Raw genomic sequence first — 9,447 nt, forward strand, 5'->3', positions numbered from 1 at the left:
GTTGGCGAATGTTTATTGAATGAAATGAGCCCTTGAATTCAGAAAATATTTTCTGAGCTCTGGAGGGTGCCAGGTGCTGGCTTGGTACATAAATGACTCCGTTTAGACCCTGTCCTCAGGACGTCTTATTCTGGTAGGAGGGGTCAGGCATGGGCTCTAATTACCACACAAGGCAGAAACGTTCCAACGGAGGTCCTGATGCAGGTGAGAGGACTTCTGGAGTGGGCTAGGGGCTGTGGGCCCGTTTCAGAGGGGACAGCCTTTGAATTAGGCCTTGAAAATGGTGGAGGAGAAGGAGGGGAATGGTGGGCTGGGCCAGAGAATTCAGGCTTCTTGGGCCCAATATGTCTGCAACTTCACAAAAGACCACTGAAGCAAGCTAGATTTTTATTCATTCAACAAATATTCATCAGGCTAGTGTTGCAGTCAGGCACTGAGACACAGTGGTGGCTTTGACCCAGTCCCTGCCTCAAGTGAGCTGGGTCTAATAGGTCAGCAGCCAAGGACATAAGTGGTGATAATTCAGTGAGATGAAGGGAGCGTATTGACTTGGAGCCTCTTAGGTGCATGTGAGAGACACTTGACTCGGACTGATTTAAGTAGAAAGGAAATTCACTGGCTCACATACCTGGAATATATTTAGATGTGGCTGGATCCAGGATCTCAAGATACGTCCTCAGGAAATTGTCTCTCTCCATCTCTTATCCCTGCTTTTCTCTGTGTCGGCTTCAGTCTCTGGCAGGCTGTCCCCTGGTACAGTCACAGGTGGCCCCAGCAGTTCCCATCCTCCCTATTACCAGCTCAGAAATCCCAGTAGAAAGAAGGTGCCTCTTTCTCCGTGGTTTCCTCTGGTGTCGAGGGATTGAGTCTCATGGGACATCTTTGGTCACATGCATTTCCTGTGGCCAGGAGGATCATCTGTCCCTGCTGCACGAGATAGAGAGAGTACAGGGCATGTCACTGCTGCCCAAATCACTTGGACTGAGGTGGTGGCTGGTGGGGTGGGGTGGGTGTGATTCCCCCCCAAAAATCAGATGAGGTCACCTGAGGAAGGCAAAATGAATGTTTTAGGTAAAATCCACAGATGTCTATCACAACTACCACATGGAAACAGAATAAGCCACCAGTTAAGAGCCCTGACTCTAGTTCTCAAGGATGGAATCCCAGTTCCAGTGTTTACAAGTTGTGTGACCATGGCTGGATCACTTCACCTGTCAGTCTGAGTCTCAGCGTCCCTGTCACAATGTGGAAGTAATGGTTCAGGAATGCAGGTTTGGATCAGTGTGAAAGCACGTAGCAAAGGGATCAGGCAACCTCCAGGAAGTGTCCCTGCCATTTGGTGTGGCATGAAGTCTGAAGTCTCCAGATTTTTACCTGACCAGTTCCAGGGCAGCTGTCCACAGACAGGCAGCCAAAGTCCCCTGGGTTCAAATCCTCAATCTGCCACTCACTGGCTACATTTTCCTCCTCCATGAAGTGAAGATCATCATTCCTGCCTCCCAGAGTTGCTGGGGGAAGTGAGGAGGTGATATATGGACAGTGCCTGGCATGTATCTGTCTGTAACTGATAGATGTGTTCTCTGTACAGTGATTACTCCAGAGCATGCCAGGAGTCCAGGTGTGACTCTGGCAGGACAGACCACGTGTTCTGTGAACAAACAACCATCCTTCTGGATAAAGGGTGCATTTGGCCAGCAGCCAAGGGCCCTGGGAAGGCTTTGTGTAGCCTGGCCCTTCCTTCCTTTCAACTTGCAGTGGGTGCAGCCTCACAGAGATTCATGTTTCACTCATAATCACCCCTCAGGCTCTACTATCAGCCTGTCTTTCATTTCCATCACAAGGCTTTCTGCCAGACAGTTTGACAGAATCTCATCTGGAGTGTGTTAACTCTTTTTTCCTCGTGGCTGGCAGAGATCTGGGATCAGCTCTGCGTTGGGACAAGTTGTAAGTGCGTGCACATTTACTCAAATGTGGCCCCTCCTCCCATCCCATGGCTTTGTCTTAGATCTGGGCAACTTCAAATCAGGGAACCAAAGAATGCTTGGAAAGGACTTTACAAGTCATTTAATTCAGCCTACCCATTTTATAGATTAAATTGAAAATGTTTGGTTACGTTGCCCATGTTTACATAAATAACTTGAAGATACAGATAAAGCTAGAGATCGGGTTTTATGACTCCTAGTCCAAAACTTTTACCATAATAACCTGGTGTTTTAATCGTTCATTCACTTTTCCAGGAACATATAGTGAACATCTATTGCTGTATTCCAGGTCCTATTTTAGGCCCTGTGAAAACAAGTTGAGTAAGAAACAATCTCTGCCCTTGAAGTGCTTATGATCTCTTCATCTATTCATCCATCCATCCGTCTATCCATTAGCTCTTCATCTTTCCATTAGTCGACTTCTCCACACATCCATGAATACATCTGCTTATCTCTTTATCCATTCATCCATTCATCAGTGTGTCTGTAAGATCCGAAGTTCCCCAAAACAATCTTTACTCTTTAGGCTTTCGCATCTACTGGGGGGAATACAAAGAAAGCTGCCTCTAAGGTATGTATGAAGGGCTCTGGTTGTCCACAAAAAGGGACTTGCAATTCTGCCTGTTATTTGTGAGAAGGCTCTTTCTTAGGGTGAAAATAGAGCTGCACTGTGGGTAGGAGTTTCCAGTGAGGAAGATGGGAAAGAAGCTGCTAGGCTGAGGGAACAACAGGGGCAAAGGCATGAGGATGTCTGGTGAGTTGGGGAGGGAGAGGAATTTCATTTGGTAACTCCTCCAAGGAGTGAACTGGCTGGCTAAGAGTCAAGAGAGGATGTTGAAGGCTCTTTTAAAAGGACCTTGAATGCCATACCTGGAGCCAGAATGTCACCCTGCAGGCATTTGGAAACCATTGCAGAGACTTAGGGCAGTGGACATTTTAGAAAGATCATCCGGGGAAGTTGGGTCACGAGGAGAGACTGGAAGTACAGGAGTGTTTAAAGCCTGTTCCAACAGCCCTATGAGAGTTGACATCATGGCCTGAATCAAGGTGTTGACAGTGGAGGTAGGACCTATGGGGTGGGATTTGAGCAACTTGTGGAGGAAGAGTTAATGGTGACATATTGGATGAGGACCCTGAGGGAGAGGGAGGAGTCAGAGAAGACTTCAGGATGCCTGAATGGGCGACAGGTGACAATGCCATTTGCTGAATTCAAGACCGCAAGAGGAAGAGGAGTTTTTAGGGGGACAGGGACAATAATGCATTCAGTTTTAGACATGCTGCTTTTGAGGCATCTGTGAGATAGCTGGGGAGATGTGGAGGATGAAGTTAGTTATAGGCTTTGGGGCTTATGAGAGATGGAGCTGGGAGTGGACATGGTGAGCTGTCTGGAGTGCGGAGTGTCGACTGCGCACAGAACAGCAGACATAAAGCTGGAGTGGAGGCTGGGGCTTATGCCTACTTATTGGAGGGGCTGGGCCTGCTGGACTGCAGCAGACTGTCCCACAGAGAAGAGGGAGGAGCGAAACTGGATTTTGATAGTTGTACCATGCTGATGTAAGTTGTTAACACTGGCGCCACTGAGTGACGGGTACTTGGAAACAGTCTGCACCGTCTTTGCAACTCTTCTTTCAGTGTACAGTTATTTCTAAATAAAAGTTAGAAGAAAGACCTGAAGTGGACTGTACTGGACGCCGCAGTGCATCCTGTATACGCACGTTAGCTTTTTTTCCCCCGCTTTTTTGATGGATGTATTGCCATACAATAAACTACCTGTATTTAAGTGTATAGTTTGATAAATTTTGGCATTTGCATTCTCTCATGAAACCCATCACCACAATCAGGGTAGTGAACATACTCATCACCCACAAACATTTCTTCATGTCTCTTTGTTGTCTCTGTTCTCCACCCGCCCCTCCCCCCCAAGTAACCACTGATCTGCTTTGTGTCACTAGAGATTAGTTTACATTTTCTAGAGTTTTATATAAATAGAATCATATAACATGTACTTTTTTGTCTTGCTTTCATTCAAGTACATAGTTATTTTGAGATTCCTCCATAGTGTTGTTTGTATAAATAGCTCATTCCTTTTTGTTGCTAAATAGTGTTCCATTGGATAGATATACCACAATTTGTTTATCCATTCATCTGTCGAAGGCTGTTTGCATTGTTTCCAGTTTTTGGCTATTGCAAGCAAAACTTCTATGAGCATTTGTGTATAAGCCTTTGTGTGGATATATATTTTCTTTTCTCTTGGGTAAACACCTACCAGTGGGATGGTTGGATTATGGTAAGTGTGTTTTTAACTTCACCAGCACGAGAGTCCCACTTTCTCCACATCTCCACCAACACTTGCTATGGTCAGTCTTTTTAATTTAAGCCATTCTAATCAGTGTGTAATAGTATCTCATTGTGGTTTTAATTAGCATTTCTCTAATGACTAATGATGTAGAGCATCTCTTCGTATCCTTATTTGCCATCTGCATATCTTCTTTGGTTGAGAGTCTGTTCAAATGTTTTGCCTGTGTTTTTAAAAATTGGGTTGTTTGTTTTCTTATTATTGAGTTTTGAGAGTTCTTTATTTATTCTGGGTATAAGTCCTGTATCAGATATATGCTTCACAAATATGTTCTCCCTGTGTGTGGCTTGTTGTTTTCTTTTCTTAAAAGTGTCTTTCCAAGAGCAGAAGTATTTAATTTTGATGGAGTCCAATTTATCGATTTGTTATCTTTTTGGATCATGATTTTGGTGTCAGATCTAAGAAATCTTTGATATGATATGATACCCAGGGCCACAAAGATTTTTTCCTATGTTTTCTTCTAGATGTTTTGTAGTTTTAGGTTTTACATTTAGATCTATGATCCATTTTTTAAAAAAATTGAGATATAATTGACGTACGTTATATTAGTTTCAGGTGTACAACAATAATTTGATATTTATATATATTGCAAAATGATCACCACAATAAGTCAACACTCATCACCATAGATAGTTACAATTTTTTTCTTGTAGTGAGAACTTTTAAGATTTTTGCTCTTAGAAACTTTCAAATATGTAATACAGTGTTATTAACTATAGTCACCATGCTGTACATTACATCCCCAGCTCTTACTTATTTTATAACTGGCAGTTTGTACCTTTTGACTCCCTTCACCCATTTTGTCCACCCCCACCCCTCACCTCTGGCAACCACTGGTCTGTTCTCTGTATCTGTGAGCTTGTTTATTTTTCTTTTTAGATTCCACATGTAAGTGAGATCCTGTGGTATTTATCTTTCTCTGTGTGATCCATTTTTGAGTTAATTTTATTTTTCCTTTTTTTTATTTGCTGAGGAAGATTGTTGCTGAGCTAACATCTATGCCAGTCTTCCTCTATTTTGTATGTGGGACGCCACCACAGCATGCCTTCATGAGCAGTGTATAGGTCCATGACTGGGATCCGAACCCGCGAACCCTGGGCCACTGAAGCAGAGCATATGAACTTAACCACTATGCCACTGGGCCAGCCCCAAGAGTTAATTTTTATAGATGATGACAGGTATGAATCCAAGGTTGTTTATTTGCATATGGATATCCAGTTGTTCCACCACCATTTGTTGAGAAGATTATCTTGGTCTTAGCCCTCCAACTTTGTTGTTCTTTTTCAGAGTTGTGTCTATGTGTGTGAGTATGAATTCTAGCTCCTTTGCATTTCCATATGAATTTTGGAATCAGCTTGCCAATTTGTACAAAAAATCTTTCTGATATTTTGATCTGGATTGAATTGATTATATGAATCAATTTGGGGGGAATTGAAATGTTAATAATGTTGAGTATTTTGACCCAATAACAAGGTATATCTCTAGGTTTACAGTTTTTTCCTTTAGTACTTTAAATATGTTGCTCTCTTGCCTGGCTTCTTGCTTGCCTTGTGTCTGATGAGAAATCTGTGTTATCCTTATCTTTGCTTTTTCTATATGTGATCTGCTTTTTTTCTGTTTTCAGATTTTTCTCTTGTATGCTGGTTTTGAGCAATCTTATTGTGATATGTCCTGCTGTAGTTTTCTTAATGTTTCTTGTCTTGGAGTTCGTTGAGCTTCTTGAATCTCTGGTTTTATAGTTTTCATCAAACTTAGAACATTTTGGATGTCATTTTTTCAAATATTTTTATGTCCACTCCCCTCTTCTTTAGAAACTCCAATTGCATATATATTGGGTCTCTTGAAGTTTTTCCATAGTTTACTGACACTCTTTTCATTATTTAAAGTTATTTTTTCTCTGTGTGTTTCATTTTAGACAGTTTCTATCCCTATGTCTTTAAATTCACTAATATTTGCTTCTGCTGTAACTAATCTGCTATTATTCCCATCCAGTGTATTTTTCATATCAGATGTTATAGTTTTTCTCTCTAAAGATTAAGGTCTTTAAAAAAATATGCTTTCCATAGCTCTAGTTAATTTTTTGAAAATATGAAATGTTTAAAAATAAATATATATAATATTGTATACTAAAATATGTTAAATATTATATATTTTAACAGAATATACTAATATTATAAAACATTAATATAATATAGCATAATGTTATAATATAATGAAATATAATTACTGTTTTAATGTCATTCTTTGCTAATTCTAACATCTGTGTCAGTTCTAGGTTGATTCTGATTGATTTTTCTCTTCACTATGGGTCATATTTTCCTGCTTCTTTTCATGCCTGTTAATCTCTTATTGGATACCAAACATTGTGAATTTTACCTTGTTGGTTGCTGGCTATTTTAATATTTCCAAAAATATCCTTGACCTTTACTTTGGACAGTAGCTAAATTACTTGAAAACAGTTTATTGTTTGTGTCTTGCTTTCAAGATTTACTCCATGGGACCAGAGTGTGTATAGTGAAGGGTTAATCATTCCTCATTTTGAAGGCAAGCCTCTGGGTGTTCTGCCTGAGCTCCGTGAGGGTGAGGCTCAAGGCTTCGTAGTCTGGCTGGTAGGAACAGGCACTATTCCCAGCCCCGGGCGAGGGCCGGCAGCTGTCTCTCTCATCCTTTCCTGGCGATTCTTTCCCCAGCCTCGGGTGGGTAGTTTCCACACACACTTGCATGCCCTGCACAGTGCTCTGCTAAATGCTCCGGAGACCTCCAGAGTTCTCTCTGTGTGCTCTCTCCTCCCCAGGATCCTGCGCTGCGTACTCTAGATACCCTAGTCTCTTCCAACTCTCAGCTTGGTCCTCTCAACCCAAGCTGTTCGCTGACCTCTGCCTGGCTTCCCACTGCCGGGGCCGCAGCCTGGATTCCTGCTCCAGGCGGTGAGGAAGGGCGGTTGTTTTCTGTCTCTCACAGGGGTTGTTATCGTTTATTGCTTTACGTCCACTGTCTTGAAAGTCATTGTTCCATATTTTTTCCATTTAAAAAAACGTTTTTTTTTTTACTGGTTGTATCAGATAGGAGGGTAAATCTCTTCCATTACTCCATCCTGCTGGAAGCAGAAGTGTCCATTACCTTTTTATTCCATTGTTTTTCTTTCAAAACCCACATTAGAAGAAAACCTCCTCTGTAACAACCAGCAACTTGACAAAATGTGTTCCATTGTCCTGTGATTGTTTTTCTTTTTCAAGCAAGCCTGTGAGGTGGGTGTCAGATCATCCCCATTTTACACATAAGGCAACCAAGCCTCAGAGAGTTGAAGGGACTAGTCCAAAATCACAGGGTCTACAGAGGCAGAGCCAGGGTTAAGCCACATCCCCACTGCACTGTGCTGCCCTCTAGTTCCCAGGAGGGGAAACAGAGCCCTGTGAAGTAAGGGTTGGCATTATTGTATTATTAAAAGTATTTTTATGGGGAACAGAGATAATTAGGTGGGTTCAGAGAGTAATATTTCACGAGTCACAGGGCTAATGAGCCTGGAGCATGGAGAGGGCCAGGGATCTCTGCAAGTGATCCTACTGCACTTCCTCCCAACCCACTTCAGAGAAGGGGCATGTGTCTTCTGTCTAACGCATCCTGCCAGTCAGAATTGGGCTTTTTGCTAGAGCTGTGGATCTGGGGGTCTGGAACTTGGCCTGGCTTTATGAGCAATCTTGGGAAGTGGAGGGGGAGGGGAAAAGGGTAGGGACTGGAGAGTACTGTTTGCTCAGCACAGGGGTGATGGGAGAGGGGTGGGGAGGATGAGGGAAGCACCAGAAGGCCAGAGGGTGGGCTTGCAGGAGCTCTGGGAGGAGGATGTGGCACCAGAAGGCAGGGGCTAGGTCCAATGGACTCCCATTGTCTCCTACCTTATATGATTCTCCCTGCCCCTGCCCTCCTCTGAGCGAGAAAGGTGGGGAAATAAAATAATGAAGCTGTGAGTAGGTGAGGTGTTAGGGAGACAGCTTGCCAGGGTGGGCAGCACAGATGACTGGAGGGTGGGGAGGGAGTGGTGGGAGGTGAATGCGCAGATCCGAGCTCAGAGAAGTGGGTGGTGGGGGCTCAGCCTGGGCATGCAGGATTGCAGGTGGGGGTGCTGGTGGGTGACAACAAGGGACAGGTGCTGTGGGAAGAAGGTGACATGGTCTTTTCCTGGCCACTGGGGAGGCTTTGAAATGTTCTTGGAGAATTTATTTTTAGTAAGATTCCCTTTTGACTGAATTTACTAAAATGTGGGATGGTATGGAACATAATAGTTACCATTTATTAAGTGCCCATTGTATGCTCAGAACCCATTTCACATGCGTCAACTCAGTTCCTATCACCGTTACTTTCTGAGGTGGGGACTATTACTAACTCCATTTGTCAGGTGAGAAATCGGAGTCTCAGTGATGCGGTGACTTGCTCAAGCACCTTCTGTTTGATTTATTTAGTTTAAATGAGAGAAATGTGCATGGGGGGATAGAGCCTGCTTAGACAGAACTCACCCAAGGGATTTTTGTTTTGTCTTTTTCCAGGACCTGCTCTTCAGCTTGGCAAATTTGGAGCTGGAGGGCAGGGGGTGGTGGGGGATCGGGAAAGAAAAAAGGTATTGAAGGCACACTGGATGACAAAGAGAAAAGGAAACTTCTTGTACATTCTCACAACAACCCTGCCTTGTGGATGTCATGGAGTGAACTCCTGTTATCTTATCTGCCTAAGCAGGAGCTGCACACCCAGGACCCCCTCCCTGGCTGAGGGTAGACGTTTGACCCTAGCTGTGTTGGGCATGTGGTCCATCTTCCTGGCCACAGTGATTGGGCCAGTCATAAGCATGTGAACTAAACTGGACCAATCACATCTTTTCCTGGGATTTAAGAAAAAACAAAACAAAACTGGAGCTGACAACTCTGTTTACCCCCTTAGGATAGTGTAGCTATCATCCAACAGACACATTCTTTACCTTGTGAAGACACTGCCTTAAAAGAATTAAACAGAAATGCAGATAGAAGCAAAAGAAAATAGGAAGTTCTAGTGAAACTTTTTTTCACTTTTCCCAAAGCCCTGATTTCTGTTTAGAGAGCTATGTGGCTCTGGAAACACTGA

This window comes from Equus caballus, chromosome 14 (genome assembly GCF_041296265.1).
Source record: "Equus caballus isolate H_3958 breed thoroughbred chromosome 14, TB-T2T, whole genome shotgun sequence".
Taxonomy (NCBI): Eukaryota; Metazoa; Chordata; class Mammalia; order Perissodactyla; family Equidae; genus Equus; species Equus caballus.